The following is a 16,542-nucleotide window of genomic DNA, read 5'->3' on the forward strand; positions in this document are numbered from 1 at the left end:
GTTACATTCAATGTGAGGTCCCTGAGGGGCAGAGGGACAACGGGGAGGCTCAGAGCAGGAGGATGGCGCAGGCTCTTCAAGTCTACATGGCTGGGAGACAGGGAAAGCTTTGCTTCTACCAAGGCCCAGGTTAGGCCACCCTAAATGTACCTCAATGGCATCTTGATTATTTTGAGTTATAGTTACTTAAAAAATGGCCAGAGCAAGAGGATACTAACCCTCTTCTCTGTCTCCCTAAAAGTAGGAAATATATCTCTCATATGAAGGGTGCTCTCCCTGTACCTGGAGGTAGAAGGGTATAGGGAATTTGGGACCAAGAAGCCCATGCATGGCTGTTAGCATAATTGATGCCATCTTGGGCACATATGGTTCCTCCTGTCCTTCTGCTGACCCTGCCCAGGACTGTACCATGCAGTAAGTCACTTCTCTGTCATCAAAGGCTTTGTAGTTAAGAATGTGTTTAGTGATCATTAGAACCAGGTGGCCTCTATGCTCCGTTAGTCCTCAAACAATGATGAAGTCTTTTGCTCATGTATTCCCGGTACCCACGAGGCTAGTTACTCATTCATAAATCTTGACTTAGGAATGCACATCCTGTTTCCAAGCATGAACCCCCACACCCTAACTTAACTGTAAACTTGTCCCAGTGGCCCCTGGGAGATGCAGAGTGCAGCTGTGAGTGCTTCTGTATCATCATCCAGCCGACCCCACCCTGTGAGCAAGTCACTCTGCAATAAATTGATCCATTGATTATACGGAGCTGTCTGACTCTCGTTTTGGTCACAAGATGCCTTCTCAGTTTGGTGGGTGCTTTTCATTTCCTCCATCTTCCAACAGTCTGGGTAGACAGACCTTTTACTTTCCTTGACTAACCCTAAGCCCACACTGTTTAGATTCTTCAGGAATTAAGCCCCCAAACCTAAGTTTCTTTGGCCTCAATTCCTCACAACTTTATTGTTTGTCTTAAATGTATAAAAACTGACTGCTGTGGCCACTTCTTAGGTCCTAATTCTATGAGACCTCCTTGCACACGAATTAAACTTTCTTTTTTTGTTCTTTGTGTGTGTGTGTGTCTTTTCTATGGCTGCACCTGTGGCACATGGAGATTCCCAGGCTAGGGGTCCAATCGGAGCTGGTAGCTGTGGGCCTTCGCCACAGCCACAGCCACGTGGGATCTGAGCCACGTCTGTGACCCACACCACAGCTCACGGCAATGCCAGATCCAGCGTTGCCATGAGCTATGGTGTAGGTTACAGACGAGGCTTGGATCCCATGTTGCTGTGGCTGTGGTGTAGGCTGGTGGCTATAGCTCCAATTTGTCCCTCTAGCCTGGGAACTTCCATATGCTGCAGGTTTGGCCCTAAAAAGCAAAAAAAAAAAAAAAAAGTTCTTTATATATTCATGATACTAACCCTTTGTTTGATGTGTGCTTTGCAAATATTTTCTCTTTGTAACTTGTCTTTTTAACAGGCTTTTCAGAGAGAAAAACTTGAATTTTAAAGGGGTCCAATTTATCAATTTTTCCTTTTATAGATCATGCTTTTAGTGTCAAGTCTAAGAATTCTTTGCCTGGCCTTAGGTCTAAGTTCTATGGTTTTACTTTCATACTGAAGCTCATGACCCATTTTTGAATTAAAAATCTGTCTCCTAAATCCTAGTGTTCTGTTATCGAGCTGTAAGTCCCTCCCATCTCTGGACTTGGCCATCTAATTCTGCTTTTTTTTTTGGCCATGGTTCCTGGGCCAGGGATCAAACCTACACCACAGCAGAGAGCCCACCCACAGCAGTGACAATGCCAGATCCTTAACCCACTGAGCCACCAGGGAACTCCAACCTAAATCTTTGTCCAAGAAACAAAAGCCTTATCACCTCAGCACTTGCTGCCTTCTTCTTACACAGGCAACAATGCTGGTAGCAAATAATGTGACTGTGAGCTCCTAAGAATGTATCTTCTAGAACCTTTGGGTCCTCCAGACCCCAGCTGACATAAAGATCTAGTAAATGCACAAATGCATACAGGGCTAAAGCTGGTGGAATGGGGCCACCAGAGGCCCGCTTCCCACAATCCAGCTTATACAGAAGGAGACCGCCTCGGTTCTCAAACTGCTCCTTCCATGTCCCTGTGTCTGTGTTTCTGGGCAGTTTCCTGAGCCAAGACGAGCCATGCAAACAAGGAAAGTGCCAGAGATATACTTTAGAGATATGAGTGGGGATGGGGGGTTGTGGGAGGAGAACCATGAAGGGGCTTTCTGAGTTCCTGGCAACTAGGTCACCCCCAAAGTCCACTGACATTTTTGTTATGGATTCTCTATGCTATGGACTGACTTACGGCTTCCTCAAAATTTGTATGTTGAAGCCCTAACCTCCATGGGTCTCTACTTGGAGAAAAGGTCCTTAGGAGGTAACTTGGGTTAAATAAGGGTGGTGCCCTAATCTGATAGGACTGGTGGCCTTAGAGGAAGAGAGACTCATACTGTGTCTCTGTGCCGCACACTGAGGAAAGGCCATGTGAGATAAATGAGCAGGCACCCGTCTATAAGCCAGGAGGAGAGGCCTCACCAAGAACAGAATTGACTGACACCTTGATCTGGGACATCCAGCCTCCAGAACTGTGAGAAAATAAATTTCTGTTTGTTTGAGCCATCTGGTCTATAATATTTTGTTATGGCAGCCCAAGCTTTAGTAGAAAGAAGTGGGGTACGGCTTTAAGAATAACCTAAAAATGTGGAAGCAGCTTTGGAACTTGATAATAGGCAGAGGCCAGAAGAGTTTTGACCTGCATACTAAAAAAGCCTAGATTTTTGTGCAGGGATTGCTGGTGGCAGAGTGGAAGTTAAAGCCTGTGCCTGGATGTTCTCTGATAAGTCTGCCCACCTGTGCCATAGCCCTCAAAGCTGCCTGAATGCAGGACTCAGTGACAATGCAGGACTCAGTGACAATGCAGGATGCCCAACTATCAGGCCACCAGGGAACTCTCTAAGGTCTCTCATTTCTTTTCTTTTTTTGCTTTTTATGGCCACACCCATGGCACATGGAAGTTCCCAGGCTAGGGGTTGAATTGGAGCTGCAGCTACTGGCCTACACCACAGCCAGAGCCACACCAGATCCGAGCTGTGTCTGCAACCTTTATGGCCATGCTGGATCCTTAACCCACTTAATGAGGCCAAGGAGCGAACCCACATCCTCATGGATACTAGTTGGATTCGTAACCTGCTAAGCCACAACAGGAAATTTTCTTTTCTTTTTTCATTTTCTTTTCTCCTTTCCTTTTCTTTCCCTTCCTTCCTTCTGGCCACATCCATGGCTAATGGAAGTTCCTGGACCAGGGCCTGAGCCCCAGTCACAGCTGCAACCTATGCTGCAGGTGCAGTAACACTGGATCCTTTAACCCACTGCGCTGGGCCAGGGATCAAATTCACCTCTGCACTGACCTGAGCCATTGCAGTCAGATTCTTAACTCATTGTGCCACTTTGGGAACTCCTCTAAGGTTTTTCTTAAAAATAAACTTTATGTTCTTAACAATGCCATGATGGAACACGCAATCCTCACCAGGAAGGAAACTCTGCAAATATAAATGTAATTCATTCATTTAAAACATATTTATATGTGAAACTGAGCAAGCCCCTATGGGAGACCCTGTCCCCTGTTTCTTGTTTATAGAAAGGGATTTATCCTCCTAGGCCTCCCCTGAGTTCCAAAGAGCAGGCACAAGCAGTTACTCATTAGGGAGGTGAGAGAATGCAGAAACAAAGGGAAAGCAAGTAAGCAAGAAAAGTAATAGTAGCCCAGTGATAAAATAGAATCCTTGTTTCTGCTCAAGGAGTGTACATAACAATCTGATGTGTCTTTGAGTTGTTCTGCAGAAACTAAGACCCGTACCCAGGTGGAGGAGGATGACTACATGCTGACAGCAAGTATGTAGACCTCTGATTGATTGAAGCCAGAAGTTTGATGACTGAGATTCTTGAAACAGGAGTTCCTGTTGTGGCTCAGTGGAAACAGATCCAACTAGCAACCATGAGGGTGCAGGTTTGGTCCCTGGCCTAGCTCAGTGGGTTAAGGATCCGGCATTGCCATGAGCTGTGGTGTAGGTCACAGACTGGGCTTGGATCTGACATTGCTGTGGCCGTGGCTTAGGCTGATGGCTACAGATCCGATTCCACCCCTAGCCTGGGAACCTCCATATGCCACAGTTGTGGCCCTAGAAAATAAAAAACAAACAAAAAGGTCCTTGAAACACCATCCTGTTACCTTACTACCAACTAATCAGAAGAAAATCGTGTACACCCCCAACATTGCCTTAAAAATCCTTACCTGAAAGCCACTGGGGAGTTTGGGCCTTTTGAACATGAACTGCCCATTCTCCTTGCTTGGTGCCTGCAATAAACACTGTACTTTCCTTCACCACAAACTGGTTTCTATAAATTGCCTTTGCTTTGTAGTGGGCAAATGGACCCTAGTTTGGTTCAGTAATATGTGGAGCTAATAACTAACCCTACTGTGGTAATCATTTTGCAATATGTATGTGTATGAAGGGGTTCAGAATGAGCGTTCCCCAAATGCCATCAGTGCATGAGGATTGTTTTGAGTTAAAGACAATTGAGACCCTGAAGGTTTAAGAGAAACTACAGTCCTCCTCTAACTACCTAGAAGAATTTAAATTGGGATTTTTCCCAGAACATAGTTATTACCAGAGATAAATTTTCTCTGAGCAACCCATCTATATATCAGGGCTAACGTCTAATTACAAAGGTCTGCTCTTCTTCCTGTCATCCTGTGAACATGACTTTTGTCCTTGGAAGCCCCAGGCCTCTATCCCATTCTTTAGGCAGGATGGCATTTATACCTCATTTTACCTTTGTCTCTCTGAACTTCTCATATATGTGGGGTTCCTGTGCAAATGTAATTAAAATTTCTCCTGTTAATCTGTCATAATGATCATTAGACCATCCAAAATAACCTTTGTAGGGTGGAAGAAAATTGTTCCTTCCCTACATGTATCAAATCATCCTGTTGTACACCTTAAATTTATACAATGTTATATGTCAATTATATCTCAACAAAGCTGGGGTGGGGGAGGTTGACTGATACCTCCAAAATACATGCTTCCATGTAGATTTCTGGAGGGCCTACCCTGTGCCAAGCCGTGTTCTAGGTGCTGGGAATTTGTGAAGGAGACAAGTTCCCTGTAGGGTGAATAGGTATTTATTACACTATTCTTCTTATTTTTTTTCTTGTCTTTTTTGCTATTTCTTTGGGCCGCTCTTGCGGCATATGGAGGTTCCCAGGCTAGGGGTCTAATCAGAGCTGTAGCCACCGGCCTATGCCAGAGACACAGCAACGCAGGATCCGAGCTGCGTCTGCAACCTACACCACAGCTCACGGCAATGCCAGATGGTTAACCCACTGAGCAAGGGCAGGGACCGAACCCGCAACCTCATGGTTCCTAGTCGGATTCGTTAACCACTGCACCACGACGGGAACTCCCTTATTTTCTTTTTAATTTCTACTCTTATTACATTACTAGATGCTTAGTAAAGGGAATGTTGAAAATACAAATATATATATTTGCCAGCAAGATGTTTGACAAATATCTCCTGATACTCTTAGGGTCATGGTGGGGAACATTCTGGATGATAATATATTTCAACAACTCATACTTAGATATCTAACTATACCTGTAAATTGATGGATTCTGTGGGCCTGTAGTGATGTCACTTGTTGGCTTGCCTGTCCATGACCCATTTTGTTTGGTAGTTCTTGTTTTTCACCAGGTTTATTAACATATAAAGGGAGAGGGAGCACAAAGACACAGGGAGAGCCTTCATATGAGGAGGCAGGTGGACACCTGTGAGGGGAGAGAGGGAAGGAAGGGCAGGGGCCTCTGGTGGCTCACAGTGTGGCAATGTGGCTAGGCTGACCTATGTTTCCAGGGACTCCTTCCTGTGCATGTTTCTGGCTAGGATGAGCCATGAGAGAATTTTGTCTGAGATGTGGCTTACTGAGTATTTCAAGGTAGAGGAATTTGGGGAGTGGTGGGTATAGGAAGGACTCTCCAACCTGCCCTGATAGAACCCCCATGTGAGAGGTGTCCCTTAGGAAAGGAGCATCCTTATCTCCAAAGACAGAGGGACTCTGAGAAAAATCTGAACAGGCCATGCTGTTCCCCTAAGTTTGCTACACTTAGTTCATACTCTTTTTTTGTCCTATAACATTTCCCTGTGACTCCATGCTTCATCAAACCTAGTATAAAAATACAAAGATTTTGGAGTTCCCTCGTGGCTCAACAGCTTAAGGACTTGGCATTGTCACTGCTTTGGTGCAGGTTTGATCCCTGGCCCAGGAATTCCTGCATGCTGGGGGCATGTCCCACCCCCATATTAAGGTTTAACCTCTTTTTTGTGTCTTCATTTCCATTTGAAATCTCCCCTGTCATGTAAAACATATTAAATAAACATGTGTGCTTTTCTCTTGTTAATCTATCTTTTGTTACAGGGATCCCACTGGAAAACTTAGAAGGGTAGAGGAAAAAGACGCTTTTTTGCTTATTTGTTTGTTTGTTTTTTGTCTTTTTAGGGCCACACCTGCAGTGTTTGGAAGTTTCCAGACTAGGGGTCAAATTGGTGCTATAGCTGCTGGTGACAGCTACAGCCACGCCAGATCTGAGCCGTGTCTGCGACCTACACCACAGCTCACGGCAATGCCAGATCCTTAACCCACTGAGCGAAGCCAGGGATTGAACCTGCGTCCTCATGGATGCTAGTCAGATTGTTTCCGCCGAGCCATGATGGGAACTCCCGCTCACTTAATCTTCAAAACATCCAGAGAATACGGAGATAAGTATAACCAAGATCTCCTACTTCATCACTGAGAAACAAAATAAAGCTATTTCTCTTTTACATTCAAATTGGTGTCTCAAAGCCCTTCCATAGGTCCCCACACTTCAGTGATGAATTTCAGTTTACTCAGTCCCAGGGTCAATCCTCATAAAGAGGGTTGCTTGGCTACTGTCCCTCCTACACGTGGTCACAGCTAAAGCAGGTCATCCTGCTTGGTCTCTGTCTGCTGTTGCTGAAGCCCTGGAGTCCCTCTGCAGGCATTTACTTCCTGGGCCTCTCTGCTCAGTGTCAGACTCTTCTAAGTAGGCAGAGGCTACTGTAAACTGGACTCCTGATGTTCGCGTGCATGAACATACACGAACATGGAACTTTTCCATTTCACTGAGAAAATTGAAGCAAAACCTTCTACAAACCATTTACCCACCTCCTTGCATCAGTGCCGTAAACTCTGCCTTCCTGTCTGTTAACTATGCATGAATGATCTCTGCTTCCCTAAGGTCAATCTCCCCACCCCAACATGTGCATGAGACCAGTTCCTCTCCCCCATCCAAGAACATGACAATTATCCCTTCTGTCCACCCCACCATCATTTTTTCCTTCTCTACTGGATCATCTGCCAAAACATACAAATATAATTTTTCTCCTCTAAAATTTTTTTTCTCTTTTGATCCTATACTCCCCTTCCACTAATTTGTTTATGTATTTACTTGCTCACTTACTTACTATTTTGGCTGCACCCATGGCATGTGAAAGTTCCCGGGCCAGGGATGGAACCAGAGCCACAGGTGACAAAGCCAGATCCTTAACCTGCTGAGCTACAAGGGAACTCCATCCAGTAATTTATTTATTTATTTAGTCTTTATAGGGCTGAACCCACATCATATGGAGGTTCCTGGGCTCGGGGTCCAATTGGAGCTGCAGCTGCCGGCCTACACCACAGCCAGAGCAATGATGGTATCTGAGCTGCATCTGCGACCTACACCACAGCTCATGACAATGCCTGATCCTTAACCCACTGAGCTGGGCCATCGATCCAACCCATGTCCTCATGGATGCTAGTTGGGTTTGTTAACCCCTGAGCCATGACAGGAACTCCCCAGGTTTTTTGGGGGGTTTTGTTTTTTTGTCTTTTTAGGGTTGCACCCGCAGCATACAGAAGTTCCCAGGCTAGGGGGTCAAATCAGAGCTATAGCCCTAGCCTACAGCACAGCCACAGAAACTCGGGATCCAAGCCACATCTTCCACCTACACCACAACTCATGGCAATGTCGGATCTTTTACCCACTGACGGAGGCCAGGGATCAAACCTGCATCCTCATGGTTACTAGTTGGATTCATTACCAATGAGACACGGTGGAAGCTCCTGGCCCTTCTGTTTTTGTAAATAAATTTTATCAGAAAAAAAAGCCATCCATTTCCATGTTATCAATGGCAGCTTTGGTGGCAGAGTTGAATAGACGAATGGCCTGCCAAGCTGAAAGTACTGATTGTTTAGCTCTTTAGGAAAAATGTTTGCTGACCCCTGGTCTCAACAATGGAGTGGGACAGGACTCAATCGCTCTGATCTCAAACCACCTCCATCCCCTTGGGTGACTCCATCCAGACTCATGCCTGGAGGTGCAGCCACCAGGTGCTGGCAACTCCCACATTCTTTTCCTCAGCCCAGATCTCTCCTCTGGATTCTGGTATACATACTAAGTATATATCCAACTCCACTTAAATATCTAGTAAACATCTCAAACTTAACAAGGGCCAGAACCAAACTCCTAATCCTTCCCCAGCCAGAAAAACACCCTGTTTCTCCCACATTCTTCTCTATGGCAGGAAATGGCGTCTTCACTGCTCCAGTCATTCAAACAAAAATCCAGAATTTTTTCTCTTTTTGGAAGGAAAACCTTTTCCTCTATCTACTTAGGTGTGAGACTGGCTGGGGGCGGGGGGGCCCTCTGGATTAACTGACAATAGACAGATTAACGGAAGAAAAGATCAAGTTTATTTCTATGTCACTCAGTGATAACTCACTCAATACCCAGAGGTGAAAGCTTCTGTACCAAACGGGAAGGGTTTAGGGCTTCACTGGCAAAGTGTGGAAGGTGCTATTGGCTTGGTTCGTGTGTTTTAAGCTAATGGGAATGGGTCTTCTTCCTGGAATTCCTAGGAAACTGCCGTGGAGTGGGGTTAATGGCAGCTGTTTCAGGAAGCTCTGCTTTAGTTAGATAAGGGGAGTGCAGATGAGATTTCAAATGTTTTCACTTTGAAGTGATCTTGATGTCAAAACTGTGATCCTTTGACTCTCATCCTCCACTCTAGTCCATGAGCAAATGCTGCCGGCATTACCTTCAAAACATACACTGAACCCACCAGTCCCTCTTTCTCTTCTGTTATCCTGGCCCAAGTCCCACCATCTGTCCCTTGGATCACAGCAACGGCCTCTGAACTGGGCCTCTGGCCCTGCCCTGTTCTGCTGAGATTTATTCACAACTCAGCGGTTAAACTCAGTGTTTCAAACTTAGGTCACAGAACAACAAAATCTACCAGGCAAATCTCATTTGGATCCTGATTAAAACAGGTCAAATGTGAAACAAACAAACAAATATGTATTTAAGACAATCTGAGAGACTGTATTACAGACTGGGTATTACATGTTACCAAGGAGTCACTGGTACTTTTTTTTTTTTTTTTTTGGCCGCACCCTTGGCTATGGAAATTCCTGTGCCTGATATGGAAGCCACACCATACCAGTGACAACATCAAGTCTTTAACCACTAGGCCACCATTCCCTGTTACTTTTTTTTTTTTTTGGACTTTTTAGGGCTGTACCCACAGCATATGGAAATTTCCAGGCTAGGGGTTTTATCGGAGCAGTAGCTGACGGCTTGCACCACAGCCACAGCAACTCGGGATCCGAGCCACATCTGCAACCTACACCACAGCTCACGGCAATGCCGGATCTTTAACCTACTAAGCAAGGCTAGGGATCAAATCCATGTCCTCATGGATACTAGTCAGGTTCATTACTGCTGAGCCACGACAGGGACTCCCTCCTCACTGTTACTTTTGATACAGGTGAAATAATGGCATTGTGGTTATATAAGAAAATGAGCTTTTTTTTTTTTTGAGATGCACATTGAAATATGTAGGAGTAAAATAACATGAGGTCTGAAATTTCTTTTTAAAATACTTCAGCAAAGAAAAGAAAGAGAATGAAGAAACTGACAAAATCTTGTTAACTGTTGAATAAGTAAGAGCATATGGGAGTTCATTTTACTGTTCTCTCTACTTCTGAAGTAATTTGAAATCCTAATTAAAAATATTTATACAGGAGTTCCCATTTGTGGCGCAATGGAAACAAATCCGACTGGTATCCGTGAGACTGCAGGTTCGATCCCTGGCCTCACTCAGTGGGTTAAGGATCCAGTGTGGCTGTGAGCTGCGGCTTGGATCCTGTGTTGCTGTGGCTGTGGCGTAGGACAGCAGCTATAGCTTTGAATCAACCCCTAGCCTGGGAACCTCCATATGCCGTGGGTGCGGCCCTAAAAAAATAAAAGCCAAAAAAAAAAAAAAGAATATATATATATAACTGAGTCACTTTGCTGTACAGCAGAAATAAATACAGTATTGTAAATCAACTATACTTCAAGTAAAAAATAAATTAAATTAAAAAGAAAATTTATCCTTAAAGGGAAAGGATCTTGATCCTTTACTTCCCAAGAGGCTGCTGCAATGGCAGAATGGAAAGTGGGTGCTGTCCGGTATCCTTAGCACACTGGCCACAAATGGAAGGGTCCAACCCAAACCCAGAAGTACAGCCACCCTCCCCAGACACCCCATGCGACTATGCTCACTCCATCCTCACCAGCAGTTAGGTTTAGAGCACTAAGCATAGGGGCAGCGCGAACTCCTGTCTAGCAAAACAAAAAAGACAAAACCCAAAAGGCACTGGCACACACTGTCACCCAGAGAAAGGGCACCAAACCCCCTATCACTGCTTGGGAACAGGGAGCAGTGGGGGTCTGCAGGGGGTGATCCAAGGCCTTGAGCTACTCAACTGACAGAAGAGCACAGGGCACCTTTACAATGGCACCTTTTCTAGCTACAAGGATTAAAAAAAAAAAAAAAAAGACTGTCCTCTCCAGAGATGGCTCAATCAAATTGACCTGTGAGGCTAAACTATAAAATCAATGTTTATCAGAGCAGAGATAGACCAAGTGTTATAGAGCTCAGATAGCTCTGTGTTTCTCCCAAATGCCCTAATCGAAAGAATTAACCCATCTAAAGAAGGAATCCAGGGAGTTCCTGTTGTGGCTCAGCAGAAATGAATCTGACTAGTATTCTTGAAGATGCAAGTTCGATCCCTGGCCTTACTAAGTGAGTTAAGGATCCGGCGTGGCCATGAGCTGTGGTGTAGGTCGCAGATGCAGCTCGGATTCCCCAGTTGCTATGGCTGTGGCATAGACCGGTGGCTGCAGCTCCAATTTAACCGCTATCCTGGGAACTTCCATATGCGGCAGGTGTGGCCCTAAAAAGAAAAAAAAAAAAAGAAAAAGAAATACCCCCCACCCCAAAGAATCCACAGATCAGCTCGGGTCAGAAGAGCTGTGTGTGGAGAATGAACCTGAAAAGCAACCACTGGCAGTGTGTTCCTGCAGGTGTTTCCCTGGAACTGAGGTGCTCTGACTCCCCTGAGCCACCTAAGAATCACCTGGGGACTTGATGAAACATGCAGATAAGCTGGGCCAGGTGTCAGAGATGCTCAATTGTTAAATTTAGGGAAGTGCCCAGAAATTTGTAACAGACACACCTCCTGATGATTGTCATTCAGGAATGGTTGTGGCTTATGCAACTTCTCGGGTTGGGGTGGGGGGCTCCCTCTTTGAACTCTATGAGAATGGCGCCCCCTGGAGCTGTGTGGTGTCTTGGACTACATGCTGATCTCAGCCACCAGGATCATCAAACGTGGTTCATCACTCACCAAGTAAGCCCTGGCAGCCTCTTGGCTCTCCCTGGGCTGGTCTTATCCAGTGATCTACGTGGACTTGGCTACTGTGAGATGTTCTGTAGAAACTGATCACCTCTGGGTGCACAGGCAATGCATTTCCAAGCCCAGGAAACAAAGCACCAAATGGGAAGGCAATGCTACCCCTTGCCTTGTTCCTGGGTGCCTTCTCTTGGGACTGCATGCCTTCTGCAACTCACCAACTGTCGTAATGATTCTTAGAGGAAAACCTCACAATTTTGATGTTGTTTAGATAAGATATTGGCCCATCGGTCAGTCAGTCAGTCAGTCACTGAGTCTTCATGGTTAGAGAGGAAACGCTCTTCCTCTCCCCTCTGGAGTTCAGTATTGGGAGCCTGTAAGTTAAATGGACACAAGACAGGCTAGCAAAAGAAAAGAGATTTTTGTTCACTTACCTGTGTAAGGGAATTCATAGAAAAGAATGGCCCAGGAGGTAGGTAGAATCTGGGGTTTATTTACCACCTTAATGGGGATGGGAAGGGGCTTATGGGAACTACTGCAAGAACGTATGACTTCTAAGGAAAGTAAATGGGCTGTTAGGAAAATAAATGGGAAAGATGAAAGTTTTGTGACAATGTCTGTTTAGGTGATTTCTTCTTCTTTTTTTTTTTTTTCTTCTTTTTAGGGCTGTACCTGCAGCGTATGAAGGTTCCCAGGCTAGGGGTCAAATCGGAGCTTTAGCCACCAGCCCACACCACAGCCACAACAATGCCAGATCCAAGCCGTGTCTTTGACTTCAGCTCTCGGCAATGCCTGATCCTTAACCCACTGAGCAAGGTCAGGGATCGAACCTGCGTCCTCATGGACCCTAGTCAGATTCATTTCCACTGAGCCACGATGGGAACTCCTGTTTAGGTGACTTCTTATCCAGGTGCTGGCTTGTGCTGACTTCTTGTGTTTAGTAAAAAGAGCGGATCTTCCCTATTGAGAAACTCCTGGGAAGGGGATTTGGAACAGTGGAATTCTTTGACGGACTGTGCTTTTAGGAAATAAGGGCAGTTCGGGGGGGAAAAACAAACAAACAAACAAACAAAAAAAAAAACAGCTTCCAGAATCAGTTAATTCTCAAATGCTTTCCGCCCAAAATAATCCTTATTTTGACTATGCTACCCCCAAATATGCTGTTTGGGATATCGATTATTTTGAGCTATAGGCACTTGAAAATCAGCAAAGACAGAGAGAAGATTTTGGTGAATTCCCCTTAGTGACCTAAAGACAGATCTTCCAGAAGCAACTCAATTGTCATAAATTCCCTCCCAGGGAATTTCATCAACCATCATAGGAGAAGAAACTACAAGTTGACCACATCCAGACAGACTTGGTCACCAAACACCATACCTTTCATTTATTCTTTTGAAGGCCCACTCATCTTCCCTAAAAATTTACTCTCCCCTAAGAGGCCCATATCCCCTTTCCCTCCTAAGATGGTGTATAACCCTGAATTCTAAGCTACCTTGTGGGACGGGCAGCCTCGGTATCTCCCATGTATACATGAGGTATCCATGTTCATAAACATCTGTTTTTCTCTGGTGAATTTGTCTTTTATTACACAGATCTCAGCCAAGGGAGTTCCCTTCGTGGCGCAGTGGAAACAAATCCGACCAGGAACCGTGAGGTTGCAAGTTCGATCCCTGGCCTCACTCAGTGGATTAAGGATCTGGCATTGCTGTGATCTGTGGTGTAGGTGGCAGACATGGCTCAGATCTTGCGTGGCTGTGGCTGTGGTGAAGGCCAGCAGCTATAGCTCCGACTGGACCCCTAGCCTGGGAACCTCCATATGCTGCGAGTGAGGCCCTAAAAAGCAAAATAATCAATCAATCAATCAATCAATAAATCAGATTGCAGAAAATTAAAAGCAAACAAAAATGAACAAACAAAAAAAACCACCCCCCAAACCCCACAAAGATCTCAGGCAAGAACTCAGAAGGGTAGAAAGAAAAAAAAAATTTTTTTCTCCAATAGGGGCACTTTCTGGACCTTTCATCATCATGTTGGAGTCTGGCACTGGGACTGGCCTGGGAGGAACAGGGGTGGACGGTTCAGAGGAGAAGACCTCCCCTCAGCCCTCCAGGAGCCCTTGCTCCAGGGGGGAAAGCACTATCTCCATGTGGAGGGAGCTACTAGTCAGGCCCAGGAGTCACAAGTCAACTGCTCATAAGGAGATGGGTGTGGGATGGGGGGGGGGTTGCGATAAAGGCAAAGAATATTACATATGATGAACACTGCAGCCACAGCTAACATGGCTTGAGCGCTTACTATGTGTCAGAGACATTAAATGCTCAGTGTGACTTTTTCATTTGATTTTCCTAACTGAACTGGGGTTTTTTTGTTTTTGTTTTAGGTAAGGAACTGAGGCTCTGAGAAGTTAAGTCATGTGCCCAAAGTCACACAGTAGGGAGGGGCAGGGACTGGAAACCCCAGCATCCTTAGTCTTCTCACTAAAGGAGAAATTCTTGAGATGCCTGTTTTGTTCCGCTTCCTATAAAAACAGCCCCTTGGGTAAAATGAAGGTGTCAAGAGGGTCTTGAGGAGTGTTGCACATCAGCACTAGGATTGTCCACATTTTCTTGGATTTAGTCAGTCATAAAATCAGCTTCCTCGAGAAACCCAAATCCCTCTCCCCACCCTCTGCTACACGGATACACACTTTCCCCATGATCAGCATCCCTGGACATACAAAGAACTTTGCTGGAATTTCTAGGAATGTGACACACCAGGTTGGGACTTGCCCTGAAGCACTGAAGATGGATGGGGGGACCCTAGCAGGGCCTGAAACACCTGCTCCAAAAACTGCAGCCCAAGAGGCATTTCTTGGGTTTGGCAGTGGTTCTCGAGCTGGGCCCTGGGTAAGAGTCAGGGTGGGAATGGGGTGGGGGGTGTTACTGGGCCATTTACAATATTTCAAAAGGCCAAAGCAAAAGCTTAAAAGTCCCTGAGACCAGGTTGTACTGCTAAGTGCAGCCCGTTTCTTCGTTTTCTGCTGGAATTACATCATCTGTGTGACAATCTTGCTCACCTCATACTTACCTGAAGCTTGGACTGAACACTAGACTGACTTCCAGGTAATCAAAACTTGGAAGCAAATTGATCTTTTTTTTTTTTTTTTTGTCTTTTTAGGGCCACACCTGCACTATGGAGGTTCTCGGGCTAGGGGTCTAATCGGGGCTACAGCTGCCAGCCTACAGCACGGCCACAGCAATGGCAGATCTGAGCCGTGTCTGCGACCTACACCACAGCTCATGGCAACGCCGGGTCCTTAACCCACTGAGCAAGGTCAAGGATCGAACCTGCGACTTCATGGTTCCTAGTCAGATTCGTTCCCACTGTGCCATGACGGGAACTCCAGAAGCAAATTGATTATTACAAAAAAAAAAAAAATCCAATTTGCCTTCTAGAGCTGTCCTTGGTGGAAGAAAGGCTGGGAACCACGCTCACCCCGGGAACTCACAGACCCCGGTGGGGTGGGGGTGGTCAGTGCCTCTCACCTCCCCTTCCTTCCTTGCTCCCTGTCTGCCTCTTGCCAGCTTCCCAGGGAACGGAATGAGCACCCAGGTGCTCTTGGCCAGTGTCCAAGGCACCTCAATTGACCTTGAGTGAAAAGCCCTGCCTCCTTCTTCCCAGGCAAATACCTACAAGGCTCTGTGTGATGCTGGCATAGCCTTGGTGATGGTGTTCGCATGAAAATAAGAACACTTTTTTGGCTTTGCACTTCTGTATGCAGAAAATCCTCAGCCACTGGCCTCGGGAGCCTGGGCGTCTCAGAAAACAAAGACGTTCTCTGGGCTCTGGGACTGGACATTCTAGGGTGTATGGTCCTGCATCTCAGATAACTGACATCAGGGAAAATTCTCGGGGACAGGAGGAAGGGAAGGCAGAAGGGGCCCTCTGGGCAGCTCTGCCACATGTCCAGCCTGGCCCAGCTGCCAGAGGGGCCTCGTGCTTGGTGCCACACTCCTTGGGGAGAGAAAAGAGTCTGGGCAGTGGCTCGGAGAAGGATGAAACTGTCCTACGAGTGAGAGCCCGGCAGGCCAGGCCTGGCAGCTGCTAAGGGAGGAGACGGCTTCCTGTCCTGGCCAGCTCACTCCGTCTGGTCTGAGAATTGGACTTGAGGATAAAAATAACATATTTTGAGAACCAGATGCTTAGGACTGAGCTCTGCTGGCCTGGCTGTGTGGAGAGATGGAGGAGCATTTAATCATGTCAAAGGGGACAGAGAGGCTCAGCTTTGCAACCAGAAAGCCAGGCTTACCCCCTGTGAATAAGGGAAGGGGGTGTGAACAGCAATGTTATGAATTGAAGCTAAACACGGGGGTAGACTTTCTCTTGGGGCCATCAAAACAGGGCTGATTCTTCTGACTTAGAAGCACCAGCCCCGTCTCAGTGGGGTGATCCAAGCCTTCTGTGTCTGCTGAGACCCCTGTAGTCTCACCCCCAAGCCAGGCTCACCTCTCACCCCGCCTCAGGCTAGAGTGCTCACCACCCAGCCCTCTGATTCTCTAAATCCCACCATCTTATCTGAGGGCTCAGTGTATGTACTCCTTCCTCCAACAAGCTCTTGACAGCAGATGCTGTTGGTTGCCTGTCATGTGGGTTCAGATTAAGTTCACTGAAAGCATCACCACCACCAACATAATGGTGGTTGAAACCAAGTAGAAATGTATTTCCCCCATGCTCTCATCCAAGAA

The 16,542-nt window shown here is 46.1% G+C and overlaps 1 pseudogene; it reads left to right on the plus strand.

Annotated features, from left to right (window-relative positions):
• Positions 1 to 16,542, plus strand: part of LOC125128474 (archaemetzincin-2-like) — a 45,615-nt pseudogene that overhangs the window by 25,136 nt on the left and 3,937 nt on the right.

This window comes from Phacochoerus africanus, chromosome 5, assembly GCF_016906955.1.
Source record: "Phacochoerus africanus isolate WHEZ1 chromosome 5, ROS_Pafr_v1, whole genome shotgun sequence".
Taxonomy (NCBI): domain Eukaryota; kingdom Metazoa; phylum Chordata; class Mammalia; order Artiodactyla; family Suidae; genus Phacochoerus; species Phacochoerus africanus.